Below are 20,151 nucleotides of genomic sequence, written 5' to 3'. Positions count from 1 at the left end.
CATTACTTAGCGGCACTAACGCAGTGTAACGGATCCGTTAATGCGACCATAGACTTCCATTATCATAACGCATCTTAACGCTTGTCAAAATTGGCATGCGTTAGCGATGATGCGTTACTTTGTGCCGCACCCTCAAATGCGGTGTACCGCGTTTTCGGGTACGTTAGGTCTAACACACAGCGAACGGATGCGTTCTCTGTGCATAGACCTCTATTGCTAACACATGCCAATGTAATGCTACCATGCGTTAGCGCAATTCGTTTAATGGATGGCACTAATGCGATGTGAACTTAGCCTTAAAGGGGTTGTGCGGTGATGGAAAGGATCACCTATCCACAGTTTAAGTGAAAACTTAGCGATTGGTCGGGGTCAGACTGCTGGGACCCTCGCCGATCTGCAGAACAGGGCACTTTATCCCCGTTAGAATGGCGCGGTAGTGCACATGCTGAGCGCTGCACTCGGCTTTCCAGCCGACCCAGAGAGAATGAATGTAGTTGCGGCTGGGCATGCGGTGTGACAGCAGTCTTTATCCACCCCACTTGGGAGCTTCACTATGGGGCTTCCAGCATGGTTGACACAGTCATACTTCCCAACAAGATTTGCAAAAGCCCAGGAGACGATGAAGTGTATCTGTTTCTATGAATGTGCAATTTATCTTTTAAAGGGGATCTAGAGGATTCTAAAAGCGTGACTGCTTCCTCTAGAAACAGCGCCTCATCTGTCCACAGTTAGTGTGGGGTATTGCAACTCTGCTCTACTCACTTCACTAGAGCCGAGCTGCAGTACCAGACATTACCCATGGGCAAGTGTGGCGCTGTTTGGGAGCAGTCATGTTTTTCCTTTTACCTCTAGTACTGAACTGTTGGTGCCTGATTGTCTGCAGTCTCTTTTGTAATGTTCTATTTTTACAGTTGTGCCCGATCATCCTGCCTATTTTATCGCTGTGCTTCAGCTCACCAGCTGTTGCCATTACTTTGCCCACTCCGGGCTCCCACTGCCCATCCCTTAGATCAGTAGTGAGTAGTATGAGCGCTCCTCTCTGGGAAGATGAGATGTTTGTGTACAGCCTATTAGCTGATGTGACTGGAAGCAGCTGTTGTTTTCTTATTTATCACATAATAATCTTTTATGCCGCTTCCATGGAGCCAAATGCTTATCCTGACTCTTCCCACAGTATACTCTCTTGTAAATAACTACTTGAGCAGTATAGCAGAGTTGACAAAACGATAACAGAGCGGAGTTTGTCACAGTCTAATGTAAGGTTAATAGGGATAAAGCAGAGCTGACTTTGCCACAGAGTCCTATGCAAAGCTGGCAGCAGTATAACAGAGTTGACTCAGCAAGAACAGAGTAACGTTTGTCACAGATTCCAATGCGGAGATGACAGTGGTACAGCTCAGTTACCTGGCGTTGTAGCAATGCCAGGTTTGTCATAAGGACAATAGCAGAACTTCTAGCAGCCTAGAGTGGCAGCAAACGGCAACTATTGGAATATTCAGGCAGTGAGCCTCATCTGAGTGTATTACAGTGGGTATGGAAAGTATTTGTTTCATTGCAGCCATTTCGTAAATTCAAAAAAGTTCATTTTTTTCTCATTAATGCACACTCTGCACGCCATCTTGACTGAAAAAAAACAGAAATGTAGTAATTTTTGCAAGTTTATTAAAAAAGAAAACTGAAATATCACATAGTCATAAGTATTCAGACCCTTTGCTCAGTATTGAGTAGAAGCACCCTTTTGAGGTAGTGCAGCCATGAGTCTTCTTGAGAATGATGCAACAAGTTTTTCACACCTGGATTTGGGGATCCTCTGCCATTCTTCCTTGCAGATCCTCTCCAGTTCCGTCAGGTTGGATGGTGAACGTTGGTGGACAGCCATTTTCAGGTCTCTCCAGAGATGCTCAATTGGGTTTTGGTCAGGGCTCTGGCTGGGCCAGTCAAGAATGGTCAGAGATTTTTTAAGTATGGTCCTCCCTCTGTACTAATGTAGGCAAGACCCTAAAACAATTCTTTATAGATGATTATTTCTTCACTTTGATGGAGATTCTGCTTTGGCAAAATCCCAATGATTGACCTGCCTTGCAGATACTGTAGGGATTCACGCTCAGCAGTAGGCACCGTTCATACAGACACTGGATTCTTGTGTCGTTTAATTCCATATGTTGCACAGCACCAAAAGCAAACTATAAACCAAACGTTTCTAGCCCTGCCCAGATGCTAACTAAACAATATAGACCCTGGCTACACAACACATACACGGCTGAGCTAGTCCCAGCTCGGTCAAACACAAAACGACTATTGTCCATAGAAGCCACTGATACTTGCAGTTTGGTGCACACTCCGTGTGCAGCCTCTTTTTCAGAGTGACTCTGGTTTGTCTCTCCCCAGCTACAATATAACCCAATCTGCTTGGTTTTCCCTGCTTGATTGAGAGACCAAGGTGAACACCTGTCCTGGTTCTTAGTCAAAGCTAGGCAGGCGCTTCTAATCAAGACCTGTAGTTCTAAGATTTAACTTTAGTCTGTAAGACCTCTTACATCTGGTGGTGGATGGTTTCCGCGAGAGTAAATTATAGCAAAAACCTAGCCGGAAAATAAGTTTAGACACTCCATAAGAGACTTTATTTACCATGCACCAGCAGGTACATTTCATAGTAAGGCCCTTTTATCATTGTGGACTGACTCCACGGTCAAGGCTTCCCAATGATATGGACATTATTATATACAGAAGCCAAAATCATTCGGTTGTCATTGTTTTTGTCAAAAGCAGCACTCATCAAACCATGAGGTGGGTTTTTCTGGTGAGGTGCCGTACAGTTAATACAGAGTGGCGTGCCGTGTGACATCCCAAATTCAGTAGGAACGATTGCTTCTGTCATATTTTATGAGGAGCACAATAGTACCATCATCTTGTGGAGGTACTCAGTGTGACTCCTGGTAGATGGCTTTATTGTGCATCCTGCCCAAACATGTCACATGTGATAAATGGTAATCGCTATACTGGGCAAGGATATGAAGGAGCAGACATTGCCGGCCCGCGCTAGGACAGGCAGTTCATTTTTGTAGCAGCAGTTGTAGTTTCTTGGACGAGTTCCTTTTTCAGACTGGTGAGATAAAAATGACCAAGATGGATATATTAATTTACGTAGGAGTTCAGCTAAGGATAAATGTATCATATAACATTGCGCCTTAGAGGGCCGGTACAAGGGAAGTATTCCTCGTCTTCACTGGTTCTTTGGTCTAAATCCAAAGCTACGGTAATCTTAAAGATGCAGAATAGGAGTAGCCGATTAATTCATCTCCAGTATATGGATATAACATTAGTCTCTAGTACATAGACGTTCTCACCTCAATATAGTGGTCGACACGTAACGTAGCTTACAAAAAAAGGTGTCGGGTTGCTGCCATGGCGAATTTTAGGGCATCCAGTAAATGCCAATTTACAGCACCCCCAATTAGGAAAGTTTTAGCTGATGAACACGGAGCACAGGTTCAGGTCTTGGTGCATCTGAAACAATGAGATAAGAAAGAAAGCCTCACGATAATTTGGCCGCAGCTTGTCATTTGTTCCAGCTTCTGGAGGTGTTCGGAGCTGATACCATTGAGTCTTTGCAGAGATGGCGCCACTCCCGTCTTTAGGCCGTGTCTGGTATTACAGGACAGCCCCATTCATTTATTACCTGGAACACCAAACACAGCACCGCTCTTTATGGGGAAAAAAAAAAATCCAAGCATTTTTTTTCCTAAACTGTGACAGCCCCTTTAAGCATCCATTCAAACTTTTAATAGGATTATTTAAAACGGTATTCTGATGTTGGCTGTTTCTGGCATATCCATATAGCCTAACCCCTATAGAAGTGAATAAGGAGAGCCCTGCACGTGCACAGCCACCCTTCCATCTATCCTGCTCGTTGGCTCGCGGAGACCCCTGTTATTATGGAGGTGGGTATGATTGAGACGCGAGACTCGCATTTGTCTGACATTAATGGCAAGGCCTGTAAATATGCCAATAACGTCCAAGATCGGAATAGCCCTTTTAATCCTTAATAATGGATGAGGAAATTTAAAGAATCACACAAATCCAACCTGTATTGCAGCACTCACTGTTCTGTCTTCTGCCATTTCCAGCAGCACTCCGGTGTCACGTGGCGCCATTTGTGACCTGCCGAATCGCACAGTGTCTTCTGTATGGAGCGGACGTCACTTTCTCAATGTAAGTATGGCTAGGTTCACACTAGCGTTGCGCCGCCCTGCGTCGGCGACGCAACGCGCGACGCACGTAAAAACGCGCGCGTTTTGCGACGCGTGCGCCGTTTTTGACGAAAATCGGACGCACAGAAAATGCTACAATGTAGCGTTTTCTTGCGTCCGACGCTAGCGTCGGAAACGACGCACGTGGCGAAAAACGCCACCAAAACAACGCACGCGTCCCCTATGTTAAACATAGGGGCGCGTCGCCGCTGCGTCGCCGGCGCAACAGCGACGCACATTGGCGGAACGCCAATGTGAACGTAGCCTATGAGAGACTGTTTAGCATCGTTGTGAGCCTCATAGATTTACATGTGATGTCGGAGCGGCACTGGAAACGGCAGAAGATGGCAACTGGTGAGCCTCTTAGTTTTACATGTAATGTCGGAGTGGCACTGGAAACGGCATAAGATGGCAACTGGTGAGCCTCATAGATTTACATGTGATGCCGGAGCGGCACTGGAAACGGCAGAAGAAGGCAACTGGTGAGCAACTCCTATCCTGGAAGACCAGAGTTGTCCTTGTTATGTAGTTGGCCATTTAGCTGATTGGCCACCATGTAATATTGCAGTAATTCCTGGCTAGCGTTGGCTTTAGCTGATAACCGAGGGTATTGGTAGCCTGACCCAATGCTGTTCTAAGAAAACCTCAGACAGTGGTCACCTGGGCTTGTTGGCCACCGCATTTATAGCCGTATGTCATGAAAGTCTAGCTGATTTGCCACGAGACCATTGTTCAGAAGTGATTTCTTGGCCAGTATAGCTCTGCTTCCCGTCGTTTCTCTCCCTCATGGCACCCTGTAGTTGGAGGCCTATATATAGCACCTGCTGTTTTTCTTACTGTACCCACAGAGCTATTCAGGTATTTGCATAATTGCATGCAAAATAATTGTGGTTTCCTGATGTGCTTTCCATAAAGGAGCGCGGTCTACCGCACATTGTGATCTCATACGCTGCAGCGTTGCTACACCCGGACTGTAAATTTGGGCTCCACGCCGTCACAGGACAGAAGGGTTTGTATCTCCTAGATAAAAGGGAAAAAGAAGGAAAAGCTCCAAGTCATGGATTCTAAAGCAATGTCGTTTTTCTGGTCGGGTTTATTTAAGAATCTTGAGTAAAAATTTAAAAAAGAAAACTAAGATTCTGCTCTAGTATTGGGTCTTAGTAATCTAAATAAAGCCCTTCATAAATGGTGGTCACAGCAGCCCCCTTACCTGTTAATAAGAAAAATATCACCCACTGTCTATGCCTAAATGATCACCGCACGGAAATGGGGAAACTCTTTGGGACATGGTGCAATAGATTATGTCGCTCCACTCAGTGGATTATAGGGACCTACGGTAATTATGTATTCCAGTAGGAAGAAGCAATCACCATGAGACCCCTACCGACTGTCAGAATGGGGCACTTTTATCTTCCTTAGCGTGGAGCTCCAGTGCGCACACGCAACCGCAGCTTGATTGCTTTTCCTTGGGATTCCAGGACTTTGTACTCTGAAGCAACAAAGTGAATGAATGAAGTGGCAATCGCCTGTGCGCACTGCCCCACTCTTGTAATGAGGGTAAATGTGCCCCATTCTGCTAAGTGGTGATTGGTGCCAGCAGTCAGACCACCACTGCTCTGTAAAATAGGACCAGTCTTGTGAACACCGGCTCAAAGACCGCACCCAGAGCATTGAAGGGAATGACCTCATGCCACTTGGTGGATGTCCAGATAAGCCAAGTTAGTAACTATTCACATGGACCGCCAGGACCCACTCCGATCGGCAGAACTAGGAACTTTTATCCCCATAAAAATCAATCTGCAGTGTACATGTACGACCTGCGCTCCATGCATTTCCTATCTTGCTATCAAGCCCAATAGGTAATGAATGGAGTAGCGATTTGCTGCTCCATCTCGAAATAGGGATAATGCAGTGTGTCCGTAAAGTCATGGTGCACTTTTGACCAGTCACTGGAAAGCGACATAAGGCGATAGAAATGTGAAATCTGCTCCAAATAAAATAAACTCTCCCAGTTTCATACATATTCAGTGCAGTTCGATGTGGGCTCCATTTGTTGCCCTACACACATCCAAATGATAATGAAGTTCTTGCCACACACGGGTAAGGGCGTCTGGTGTAAGGCTAAAGGTACCTTCACACATAACGATTTTGTTAACGATATCGTTGCAACGTCACGCTTTGTGACGTAGCAACGATCCCGCTAACGATCTCGTTCTGTGTGACAGCGACCAACAATCAGGACCCTGCTGGGAGATCGTTGGTCGTGGGGAATGATGAGGACTTTTTTTTTTGGTCGCTGATCACCCGCTGTCATTGCTGGATCGGCGTGTGTGACGCCGATCCAGCGATGTGTTCACTTGTAACCAGGGTAAACATCGGGTTACTAAGTGCAGGGCCGCGCTTAGTAACCCGATATTTACCCTGGTTACCATTGTAAAAAAAAAAAAAAACAGTACATACTCCCATTCAGATGTCTGTCACGTCCCCCGCCGTCAGCTTCCCTGCACTGACTGTCAGCGCCGGCCGTAAAGCAGAGCATAACGGTTACGTCACCGCTGTGCTCTGCTTTACGGCCGGTGCTGACACAGTCAGTGCGGGAAGCTGACGGCGGGGGACGTGACAGACATCAGAATGTGAGTATGTAGTGAGTATGTAGGGGGTCGCAGGGGGGACTTCGGCATCGTTGAAGACCGTTTCAACGTTGCCGAAGTCGTTCCCCTGATCGTTGGTCGCTGGAGAGAGCTGTCTGTGTGACAGCTCCCCAGCGACCACACAACGACTTGCCAACGATCACGGCCAGGCCGTATCGCTGGTCGTGATCATTGGTAAGTCGTTTAGTGTAATGGTACCTTTAGGCTGTGTGCACACGATGCGGAATTAGTGCAGAGCCGCAGCGGATTTTTCCGTGCAGAAACGCTGCAGTTCCGCAAAGTGATTTACAGTACAATGCAAATCAATAGAAAAAAAATGCTGTGCTAATAGTGCGGAAAAATCCGCATGAAAACCACTGCGGATCAAAAGAAGTAGCATGCTACTTCTTTTGTGCGGAACTGACCCCTTCCATTATAGAAATCCGCAGGGGTAAAAACCGCAGAAAATCCTCATCAATTCCGCAACAAAAATGCAGAAAATCCGCGGCAAATCTGCACCTGCGTTTTCTGCCAGGAGATGCAGATTTTGTGTGGAAAATTCTGCACCCCAATCCGCAACGTGTGCACATAGCCTAAGTTGACATTAGCGTATCTGTGCGCAGTGTATCATCTGCATGCGCAAATGCATTCAAATGCATGGTTATGCTGTGTCTTTTATCCGCATGACGCCAAAAACATCGCTGCATGTGATTTTTGCCTGCGTTTATGCGCATGGGTTCGATATTTCCAGGAGAGCGTGTCTCAATGGACGTGTCTAAATCAGTTCTTGGACATGCGCAGTCCGAAGTACGTATGCGCATTGAACGCATGCGTACACATGTCCTTGCGTATCAATGCGTTCCCATAGACAGTAATGCATTATTTATAAGCACTCATCCGCATCCGTATGCCTGCGCATATTTGACGCCTCAAAAAATGCAACATGTTGCATTTACCGCACACCGCGAAACTACGCTAACTGATGCAAACACATGTCCCTGCGTACACAATGTTAAATATATGTACGCTGCGCACACATGCGCTAATGTGAACCCGGCCTAACAGAGTGAATAATGTCTGTGATTCTCTGTTTAATGTCGTTGATGTGTTCAATGTACACATCTTGCTACACATAACCTCAAAAGTAAAAGTCTAAGGGCATCAGATCCAGGGATCGTGGTGGCCATGGCTTGACAGAACCCCTGCCTATCCACCGCCAGGGGAATGTCCTATCCAGAGACTCACGAACAATGGTAGCGTAGTGTGGAGGAGCACCGTCCTGTTGAAAGATGACACCTTCTGGAAATTGTGGCACTGCATACAATTCCAGCATGACAGGATACGTGTTTTCCGACACAGGCCCTTTTTTTTTCGCAGAGCAGTCTATCACCTTATCATGCATCAGGCCACACCACATGTTCACTTTAGGGGTGTTACGTTTGTACTCAACGTAGGCATGAGGATGTTCATCGCCATAACGTCCGAATATGGGCTGCTGAACATGTCCACAGATACAGACGGTCGCCTCATCACTAAACACAATCTTCTGCAAAAATCTTGCATCATCATCTCACAGAACACACTGAACTTTCCTCTGTACCGTGCACATCTCGACTGGCATGGAAAACCGCACTGCTGGCTAAGCTTGTGGTTGCATGATGTTACAGACATGGCAGTGTATTAATCAGAGTTCAGTTTATCAGGGGTTAATCTATCTGGGGGCTCCTCAACAGCTTAAATGAGTTTGTGTTGTTTGATTGGTTCTTGTTATCTCTCCTCATGAACAGGTTTGATACTATTGGGCCAGAGAAAGGACACCAAAAGTGCACCATGACTTTACGGACACACTGTATTTCCCCAATCTACCAATTGGTGTGGGTCCCAGCAATCAGACAGACCACCACCGATCAGCAAGTGATCCCCTATCCTGTGGACAACTGGATAACCCTATTTAAAAATCATATGTGACAGCTGATACATGCTGCCTAATCCACTGATCCACTGGCAGCATGCATCAGACGTTGGCTTTATGATTTCAGCTATGTATTTTTAACACTCAGAGAAACAAATACTTTAAAATCCATCCAGGGATCAAGCCTCATGGGAGTCTAGTTGGACAGGCAGATCTCCTTGAGTGAATGCGTGTATAGGTAGAGACCTGTCACTCCAGGGAAGTGGGCGGGGAGAAGTTGCCAGGGACCTACCGGTCTGACAAATCTCCTGTGCGGCTCGGTCCGCTGCAGCTTCTAAAGTGTGTTTGTCTCTGAAACGCCACTGCATTTCAGCATTAGACATATATGGTATAAATCATACAGCCAGTGCCTATGTGCTGCCGGTGGATCGGGCAGCATGTTTCAGCTGTCGGGTTCCCTTCAATTAAAAAGGTTGTCCACTGCTTTATCATTGATGACCTATTCTTAGGATAGGTCATCTATATCTGATCGGTCTGGGTCCGATACCTGGCACCCCGTCGATCAGCTGGTGTTGGTGGCCGTTGGTCGGAAATGCTCATTTGTGGAGCTGCTCCATCTTCTGATAGTGACCTCGGCAAGGTCCCGCACATCCGCCTCCTATTGATTTGAATAGATGTGTAATACCTGACTGTGGCCACTATCAGAAGACAGCGCAGCTCTGCAATTGAGCAATTCCAGCTGGCGGCCTCCAATACTGACAACAGCTAATCAGCGGGGTTCCGAGTGTAGGACCCCAACCAAACCAAAAGTGGTGGACAACCTAGTATCTTAATCCAGCTCATTTTTCAACAAGACTGATGTGCTAAAAGCCATTTTTGATAAATTGAAGCCATAATGTGTAACTAAATATGTAATCCTATCTGTATCAATATGTAGAAAAATAAAAAGTGAACCACATGGGGTGATTTTGTCCTTCCTCTGTTTTGAAGACATGGTCCATTTTGCTGGTCACTTGAGGCCAACTTGATGCTGTTGGAATTCATATGAATAGCTATTATGCAAATGACTAAAATTCAGGGATTTATGCCAGAGGGTAAAAGGAGAAGACTCACTACTGCCCTTCCAGGACATTTCACACAGTGATGTCCCAGTTTTGCAGTTGATTGCTTAGAAGATGTGACTTTCGGGAAGAGACTGGCATTGTGACTGGCAATGATGGGGTTGGCAAGGGTAAGCTCATAGAAAAGAAGGGAAGCAATAGCGCCTACGTCAGGACTTTAATTATGACCACCTCTTTCTGCTTCTGATTTAGTTGGTAAGTGGAGACTTTATGGCAGCATTTTTCTGTACTAAGTAGAACAAGTAATGGATACCATCGTTCGTGTCTTTGGCCGGATACGGCTGTAATTAAAACCAATCATCTCTGTCTGTTACAGAATGTCCTCACGTCTCGGACACCAAACCAATCCCTGTATTTTGTTATGCAAACTGGTTAAGGCGTTTTGACGAAAATGCAAATTGTGACAAATCATTTCAGGACAGCGGATGGAAAAATGATCCAAGGTGAAGAGCGTGATGTCGGAAGGCAGAGATCCACCACATACATTAAGGGTATGTGCACACGTAGAATGGTCCACTGCGGATATTCCTGCAGTGGATTTGATAAATCTGCAGGGCAAAAACGCGCCGTTTTTGCTGCAGATTTATCGCGGATTTACTGCAGTTTTTCTGCGGATTTCACTGCGGTTTTACAATTGCGGTTTTCTATTGGAGCAGGTGTAAAACCGCTGCGGAATCCGCAGAAAGAAGTGACATGCTGCGGAATGTAAACCGCTGCGTTTCCGCGCGTTTTTCTCCGCAGCATGTGCACAGCGTTTTTTGTTTCCCATAGGTTTACATTACAATGTAAACTCATAGGAAACTGCTGCGGATCCGCAGCGTTCTCCGCATCGTGTGCACATACCCTTATACTAAGGGATCAATCTCTAGAAAATTCTGAAATAGCAGAATTGTTATCCTGATTATAAAGGATGTCCTGATAATATGATGATGAGAGTGATAATCCTGAGAGAATGGAGGTTGTAATTCCAATAGCAGGATTCAGATCCTGAACTAATGAGGATTGTAGTCCTTCTTTTACAATGATTTATTACATATTAGGGTTATAAATTACCGTAATAGTTACATAAGGGAAAGTCCTAACCCAAAAAAGAACTGGGGTCGTGATAGTGATACGTAGATGAATACAAGAAGGACATAGTATTGAATAAAGGGTCATCCTCAAAGTAAATGGAGGTAGTCTTGCTATAACAGCATATCGGGATCATAACCGCCCCCAACACCCCACAATCACTACTATGAGTTATCATTTCAATGTGGCTGAGCTGTGATAACATAGGCAAAGCCGGAATTGTGATGGCGTAGATGAGTGTAATTTAAGGGGTTTCTTTTACTGTTATTATTGATATAGCCATTTCCTGTGAAAGCCTGAAATAACAGGGTGATGATGACCACCATACACCAAGAAGCATTGGTTCAAGTTTAAAAATGGAAAACTAATTTGGGGAATAAAAAATGTAAAAAAAATTCTTACCTGTGATCGGTGTCCGAGTGGGGTCATAATAAGATTCTGATTGTTTGCTTGTGCAACGTGCCATGCAAAGACCCCACGTTACAAAGGTTTAAGACTGGTATGAAAAAATGCTCCAAGTTAAGAGTGCTTTCAGAAGCATGATAGCTTATTTTACATTTTTCAATTAGCAAAGTGAATGAACAAGAGAAATGATCAGATTGATATTTGGTGTGACAGACCTTTGACTCCACACATTAATTCTTCTAGGTACTTTTCACACATTTTTTTTTTATTTAAGGGAATTAAAAGGAGGTTGTTCCAAACATCTTGGAGAACTAACTACAGATCTTCTGTGAATGAGACTTCTGCAATGTCTCTTCATGTAATCCTAGACAGAGTAGTTTCTGTTCAGTGCCGGGCTCTGTAGGGCCATATCTTCACTTCCAGGGCTCTTTGTTCTTCTTTAAGTTGAAGCTATTTCTCAATGACATTGCCTGTAGGTTTGGGATCTTTGTTCTGCTGCACAATAAATTTGGAGCCATGATGGTATTCAGGGCCGGCGTCAGCACCCGGCACTCCGGGCAAATGCCGGGGCCCTGGGGAGAGAGGGGGGCCCACTTACAGCTGGGAGAGCAGAGCAGGAGATAACATGCTCTCTCCGCCCACAATGTCACTGCTGGCTGCGTTCTCTTAACCCCTATGTGCCAGCTCTGACACAAGCATCTTCTCACTCAGGCAGTGCAGCCAGGCAGGCACACATAGGGATTAAGAGAAGGCAGCCAGTGTGACATTGTGGGCGGAGAGAGCACGTTCTCTGCTCTCCCCCCTGGGTGGCTGCAGTGCTGAGCTGAACTTATCAGGCAGATTCCGAGGAGCTCCGTCCTACCAGTGACTGAGTGAGTGTTATGGTATCCAGCAGTGGTTGAAGTTGTGGCTCAGTCTGCTGCTGTCTGTCTCCGCTGCCTAAAAATGTGGGTGATGTCTGGAGGAGCAGCTGGTGGGGTGCAGCCTGTAGCCACCCAGCTCTCCCAGAATACATGCATGCTGCACCAAACCTGCACCAGTGGGATAGGAAGAAGCTTAACCCCTTCCCATCTGTATGAAGGTTATTGCTAAACCTTAAAGATAACAATCCGACCCGCATAAATGGGGTTAACCAGATGCCAGTAGGAAGGGGAGCTGCTGCCATGGATAAAACTGAGCTGTGGGCTGTATGTTGGGGCCCTGTGGCCCCAGGCTGGTGACTGGAGGGACTCTGCCCAGTGCTGGCATGTGGGTGATTTCTGCTCCGGAGTCTCAGCTTCTCTCCTCCACATCACACTGTGCAGTCACAGCAACATTGGTTGTCTCTGTCCAGGTCCCAGCAGCTGCCACTGCTCCCACCAAGGACATGGCATCACTTAACCCTTCCCCTGCAGCCACCGGCAACAAATCCACATTATTCCTCGATTAAATCAGGTTCCAACCCAATAGAGGAGCAGACATTTCCTGCTGCCATTAGGGTCCGGGAGGGGGTGACATTGACTGCCCTGCTACTCTGTAGTGGGGGGTGACAAGTGTAACATGGGGTAACGATGACGGAGAAATGCACAGGGTAATAGTGAGCGCGACAGAGGGCAGTGTATGGTATGGAGCAGTCAGGGGGTGGGCTGCAGGATCCCCCCATACTGTACATGACTGCCCGGGACAGGGAGGTGTTTAATGAGCTTCTAATGACAGGGCACTAATTGGGTTATTAGGGTTTGTGGAAAGGATTCAGCATCAGGTCCCTCATTAATGCCCGAGCCGCCTGTTACTTTGTAGCACAGATCTGTTGGGGCCGCAAAACCAAACAACGTTGTTTATGTAGAAAAGTCTTTGTTTCATAGAAAAACTCAAAACAGAAAAGCACCTCTCCTGTATATATACACTGCACAGCACCTTTCCTCCTGTATATATACACTGCACAGCACCTCTCCTGTATATATACACTGCACAGCACCTTTCCTCCTGTATATATACACTGCAGAATTTACAATAGCTGTCACTCATGTAAGAAGTGAAATCTGGCATTGTACTATACATTTCTCTGCCGTATCTGTGCATCATAAATCGGGGTATGTGTTAAAGGGGGGGCCCACTGAGACTCTTTCGCCCGGGGCCCTCGAAAACCTGGAGCCAGCCCTAATGGTATTACATGATGCAAATGTATCTGCCTGTATTTCTCAGCATTGAGGACACCTTTTAGTCCTGGCCAATTTCCCAGCTCCTGTTGCTGAAATGCAGCCCCAAACTTTCCAGGACCTTCCCTCATGTTTCACTGTTGCCTGCAGACTCTCATTATTGTACTGATCTTCTCTTACAGCCGAATGCTTCACATTTTGACTCCTCAATCCAGAGCACCTGCTGATGTTTCTGTGCCCCAGCAGGCTTTCCTGCATAGTTGACTCGCTTGGCCTCATTTCTATGTTGAAGTTATGACTTTTTGGCCATAATTCTTCCATGAAGATCACTTCTTGCCAGAAGAAGATGGGTGTAGCTGGTTTCTCTGGTTGCTGTCACATCTGAGCTGATGGCACTGCTGGACATCTTCCTATTCTGTAGGAAAGCTTGATGTCTTTCATCTGTTGCACTAAGTTTCTTTGGCCATCCGCTGCGTTTATAGTCCTAAACGTTGCCCGTTTCTAGGAGCTTCTTCAAGAAACTCCAGTCTGCTTTGAAATCTTGGAATCCTCTGTCTTGCCATGGTGTATAAAACGGTCTTCCTCAACCTCACCTTTTGACTGTTCCTCACCCAGCTTTAATCCTCCTACACAGTTGTTTCTGTTTCAGTTCACAATGACTGTTCTTCAGTCTACATATGAAAATAATCCTTATTACCTGTTGGGTATAATTGGTTACTCATACACCTGACCTATAATCCTCCAAAGTCCCTGACTTTCTGCAAGTGTACCAAGAAGAATGGATGCGGTTTTGAAGGCAAAGGGTGGTCACTCCAAATATTGAATTGATTTATCTTTTGTTAATTCACATTGCATTTTGTTAATTGTTAACAATTAACACTTTTACTTTTGAGAACATTATTAGTTTTCAGCATTTTTTCCACACCTGCCTAAAACGTTTGCACTGTACTCTATGCATGCATGTGTATGATTGATATATACACACACTTCTACATGTCAGACAGGCGGGGTGACTGCTGTGCCTTAGGTGCCAAATACCCTCAGTACCCTTTTTCCTAGTTCTGCATGGCCAGTATTAATCTGAAGCTTCTTTGCCCGTGACTGGGGCCCATGTCTTGAAAAGGAGTTCAGCCTGTGGGTGAATTCTTCCAAACAGATCTAAATATAGCCAAGTGCGGCTTATTATCTGCTCTGATAAATAAACTGCGAAACGCGCTTCTTAAAGGCGCCAGGACATGCCTTTCTTTTATGTGGTTTGGTTATAACGCAGTAACTTAAAGGTGCCGTGCAAGATTTTACTATAACATTTGCTAATACAGATGCTGTTGCACTTCTTTCCGAGGGGCCATGACTTTCACACAAGACTTTTTGATGTTTTTTATATAGATGGTGAAATAAGTATTGAACACGTCCCACCTCCAAACTTCACTGTTGTATGGTGCTTTTGGGGTGATATGCAGTGCCTTTTGGCCTCCAAACATGGTGTGTATTATGACATCCAAACTGTTCAATTTTGGTCTCATCTGACCAGACTATATTCCCCCAGTATTTCACAGGCTTGTTTAAACGTTGATGAGTAAACGCTCTTGAACAAGCGTTTTGTCCCCCCATGGAGTCTTGTGTGGTGAGCGTGCATACAGCCCATGGAGGTTGAGTGTATTGCTTATTGTTTTCTTTGAAACAGTTGTACCTGCCGATTCCACGTCTTTCTGTAGCTCTCCTCAGGTGGTGCTTGGCTCTTGGACAACTCTTCTGATAATTGTTTTCACTTCTCTGTCTGAAATCATGCAGAGAGCACCTTGTCGTGGCCGGTTTATCATTAAATGATGATCTTTCCACTTCCCGATTATGGCCCCAACAGTGCTCACTGGAACCTTTAGCAGTTTAGAAATTCTTCTGTAACCAATGCCATCAGTATGTTTTGCAACAATAAGGTTCTGATGGTCTTGAGTCAGCTCACTGATTTTATCCATCATGAGATGTTTCTTGTGTGGCACCTTGGTAATGAGCCACCATTTTAGAGGCCATCAGTTGAACCAGCTGATATTATTTTTCACTAAGTGGCAGGATTGCTTTTTAATTACTGATAGATTTCATCTCGTGTCATGACTTTCCATGGCTTTTTGCACCTCTTTCTTCATGTGTATAATACTTTTTCCGTGTCATTTCTCATTATTACGCATAACTTAATTTATGGACCGCTATGTATTGATTTCTTTGCCTGTGTTAATTGGATGGGTTGTTACCGACATCTGGTGAGAATTTCCTGTCAATAGGCCCCTTTTAGAAATAGATTTATTTTATTGAACACGTCACCAATTTTCTATTTCACCTGCTGTATGTATCTCCTCTTTAGCTGGACAGGAGCCCATGAGCAAAACAAAAAAGTGATTCCTGAGTGGTCTAACTGGCAACAAAGGTCTAGAGCAGGGGTTCCTAACCTGCAATGGGAAGGCTGGGGGGCTTACACGAGACCCGCCATTCTGTTCTTTATGTAAACTATAGAGATGAGCAAGCATATGTTGTGAACAAAGAAGTAGAGGACCCCACATTACTTTATTGTTCCTCTTGGAGAATGTATGAATACATTAAAACTGGATTATTATTTCTCTTGTCCATTTACTCTGAAACAGCTCAGCTCCTGCTGACAGTGGTAAATTGTGTATAAATGTCTGTTTATGCCGACATTTCCAGGAGGTTTAACACAGGAATTATAGGAGTATGCAGAGTTGTAAGAAAAGATGCTTCAGCAATGTTGGTTAATGGGGAATATAAATATTGGAAAATGATAGAACTGCAATACCACTCACCACCCATGGACCGATGTGGCGCTGTTCGGTACAGAGAACACCCATGTATCTTAATCTCCTGAATACAGAATATCATTGCAATGTCCTCCTGCTACCCACTGATTTTAATCCTGCCCCTTTAAGCTGTATCGCCATGTTTTTTTTTACTGAAATATCTCTCTCTGGCTCTGTTATCTGCGCTGCTCTGGGGCTTTCATGTGAGTTGTCACTGACATGTTGTGTACTAGCAGAGACCCTCATTATATCACTCCACTCCCCCGGGAGAGAGAGGCGGCTTGTCACATTACATTGTACATACCCTGGTCCTGTCAGAGGATGGAAATATTTGTATGCTGCGTGCTTCCAAATGTTCCAGAACCTGCCTGTATATGGGAGGATCAATGGGGGAGAACCAGGACGTGTAGGGGGACAAATGTCAGAAATGCGGCATATCACATAAACGGATACATGTTAGAACCAGTGTGCCGTGACCCAGTCCTATGCATTCACAGCCCCCTGTGTGTAGTGATTACTATTTTGCTGTCCTCCATTGATCAATGAGCAAAAAAGCACCAAAAAAATTAGTATTTAGGCTATTACACTCCCGCTGGCGAGCTGTGGGCCCCACACATGGATTCCCAGTAATCTCATACCTGCAACTTGAACCTACTGTCAAGAGCTCAGTAATTTACCTAGAGAAAAAAAGACCAGCACATCCAATCTAGTGTGAACAGGCGCCAACCCCCCAAAAATAAGTTACAAATCGATAAATGTTGCACCATGATTAACTAAGAATTACCCAAGAACATTGAAAATGTGATTACTGCCATAGAAAATAGGAGAAAATGAAAAAAATGCTATATAGTGTACAGTATATATGAAATATTCATCTGCAAAAATTGCTATGAAACATAAAGTAAAAAAATAAGTTACTTGGTGCATAGGTTGGCCGATATATGTGAGCCCAACTGCCATATCAAGGCGTCTTCAAAAGTTGGGTCCCTGTCCGGATTTGTCAGCTCTCCTGGGCAAAAAATGTCATTTGGCTCGAACACTGGCAGTAGTTCTAGGTAAAAGCATTAGACACTTCATGATTTTGATGTAGATCAGTTCCCAATCTTGTGGTCCTCCAACACTAATACTACAACTCTCATCATGCAGCGACTGACTAGAGCTGTCAAAGTATGATCAGGCTTATAGTTGTGCAAATACCGCAAACTCACAGGTTGGGAAACACTGATTTGGATGGACTGTCTTGTAGCCCGAATAGTAGGCTATTAGACATGCAGCTTAGGCCACCCTTTAGTGGATGTCTAGGCATTGGTGATACAATTTAAGCCACCCTTTAGTGCAGGGGTGGGGAATCTTTTTTTTTTTTTTTTTTTTTTTTTTCTGCCAGGGGCCATTTGGATATTTATACCATCCTTCGGGGGCCGTACAAACTCCACCCACAAAGTACATCCTGACTCTGGCACTGGTGTCAGGACGTAATCTTTCATTGCATGCCCTTCAGTGTTCAGCAGTGAACACTGCGTGTGTGTGCTAACAGAGCAAGAAGAAATTAATGAGCTGGTTGTAATCAAAATACACCTCCCTGCCCAAGAATGCGGTCCCTGAGAATCTGCCGGGGGCCTGATAAAAGGTCATCGAGGGCCGTAAATGGCCCTGGGGCCTGAGGTTCCCCACCCCTGCTATAAAGTATGATGGCATGTCATTGGACATACAGCTTAGGCCATCCTTTAGTGGATGACGTGACCTTGGGCATGCATCTTAGACCACCCTAGTGGATGGCATGATATTGGACATGCAGTTTAGACCACCCTTTAGTTGATGGCGTGGCATTGGACATGCATTTCAGGCCACACTTTAATAGGTACATTTTAGTCATGTTATAGGGCCACTTAAAATCTACTAAAATAAATCTGGTTTAATAAAGCAGGCATGGTTAGGGGTTGTAGTTTTATAGAAGAATCAGTCCTATAGAAAATGATTAGTGATGAGCGAATATACTTGTTACTCGAGATTTCTCGAGCACGCTCGGGGGTCCTCCGAGTACTTTTTAGTGCTTGGAGATTTAGTTTTTCTTGCCGCAGCTGAATGATTTACATCTGTTAGCCAACTTGATTACATGTGTGGATTCCCTAGCAACCAGGCGACCCCCACATGTACTTATGCTGGCTAACAGATGTAAATCATTGAGCTGCAGCAATAAAAGCTAAATCTCCAAGCACTAAAAAGTACTCGGAGGACCCCCGAGCGTGCTCGTGAAATCTCGAGTAACGAGTATATTCGCTCATCACTAAAAATGATGCCATGGTAAATACAGTAAGATTGTAGATGTTCTGGGTCCTGACCTCTGATACTGGGTCAACTCCGCTTCTGTCTGTGCCACCCATTGTACTGACGTGTATGGGTCCTTCCATGGTCTCTGGAGATCCTGCACAGAGATAATTAAGCATTGGGTGATGTATGTGACAAGAGGAGGCTTCTTGCATGTTTTCTTACACTGGGTAGACAACCAGATCAGTGTGATAGCTGCTAAAGATTTTTTGGGGGCAGGATTCAATATGTGTCAGATGTATTTTTGTGGCACTGTTCTGCGCTGTGCTGGGATCAGCAATGTTTTACTCCTGAGCAGGTTCCACCACAAGCTGCCGTTGTATAATAATGCTATTATGAGTGCAGTCCCCTCCGTTTGGCTCAGATAGCGGAGGTGGCCTCATCTGTGCATTCAGCTACTTGTCTTTGAGTGTGTGCTTTGTGGATTTCTTAAACAGTCGGCGTTCTTTAGATCATCTGTTGTACTGTTCGGAAGAAAATGGCCTGTTGCGCCTCATCCCTGGTGCTCCAAGAAGAGATTAGATTGCAGTCTTATGGCTAACAGCAAATGAGAGATGATGGCGCTGGGCCCCCTGTGATCATGAGGAGTTTGCAATATTAGGTGAGGCTCTCCTAAATGGACAGTACCCTAAGAACAGTCAGTACAAGGCCTCCTCCATGTAAGGGCCTCCTCAACCAGAACATACACAGAAGATGATATCGCTCTCAATATGGGGCACACCTCCTGCCACTAAATCCTCCCCCAGCGGTACAAGAACCTCCAATCCTTGTTCTTTCCTCTTCCGATCTCCTTTTCACCTCATTCATTGACCAGCCAGAAGTGGGGCCTCTCCCTGCCATCCTAGCAATAGCATAATGTCACCACCATGGTCACCGCATCTAATGGACTTATTCAGAGCCATTAAATTATCTGGTGCAGTTTGGACAGTCTGCTTTGAGCTTTTGTGACGGTCAGACTCTAATTTGAGGCTCCTTATTAAGTCTTACTTCAGGATGACTGTATCCAGTGACAGAGCTTTTACACTCCTCTACCGGTGGGTTACACCTGAAATAAATTGAGCACAATTGGCGTAAGCCATAAAGTACCTATTAATGCTGTAGAGAGTCATAATATGATACATGTACCATAAACCGCTCCTGACAGAATAACACTCATTTTTATCTTCAAAGGTTGACATCTTGGACCACTTATTCAGGATATCTCAAGCAAGGGGAAAGGTAAGGAAGGACATATTTGTATATGGAGAGATTACACAGAGAAGGAAACGCAAAATGATTATGGAGCCACCAGTTTTGCAGAAGCTATATGCTAATGTACGGTAGTTAATGTGGAACACCCAAGCTACATCATGGTAGTGTCATATAACATAAGGAGATGGTGAGGTTAGGTCTGGGTTCTGTGTGGCCGGTCGTGGTCTACCACATAAAACTCAAGTAACAATGTCTTTATGGACCTTGCTTTGTGCACCGAGGCGCAGTCTTAGAAAACAGAAAA

At 45.1% G+C, this 20,151-nt stretch overlaps 1 protein-coding gene across 3 annotated transcripts in view; it reads left to right on the top strand.

Annotated features, from left to right (window-relative positions):
• The window catches only part of PKIG (cAMP-dependent protein kinase inhibitor gamma), a 90,712-nt gene that overhangs the window by 17,267 nt on the left and 53,294 nt on the right, over positions 1 to 20,151 (top strand). The window contains exons 2-3 of one of the 3 annotated variants that reach the window (XM_069751250.1): positions 4,128 to 4,212; positions 19,827 to 19,874. The gene's annotated coding sequence lies outside the window, so the exon portion shown is untranslated. The remainder of the gene's footprint in view (positions 1 to 4,127; positions 4,213 to 19,826; positions 19,875 to 20,151) is intronic. The other 2 variants (XM_069751252.1, XM_069751251.1) reach the window with 2 other exon arrangements.

Source organism: Ranitomeya imitator, chromosome 2 (genome assembly GCF_032444005.1).
Source record: "Ranitomeya imitator isolate aRanImi1 chromosome 2, aRanImi1.pri, whole genome shotgun sequence".
Lineage (NCBI taxonomy): Eukaryota > Metazoa > Chordata > Amphibia > Anura > Dendrobatidae > Ranitomeya > Ranitomeya imitator.
Note: the sequence above shows the minus strand (reverse complement) of the source record. Positions and strands in the feature narration are given on the sequence as shown.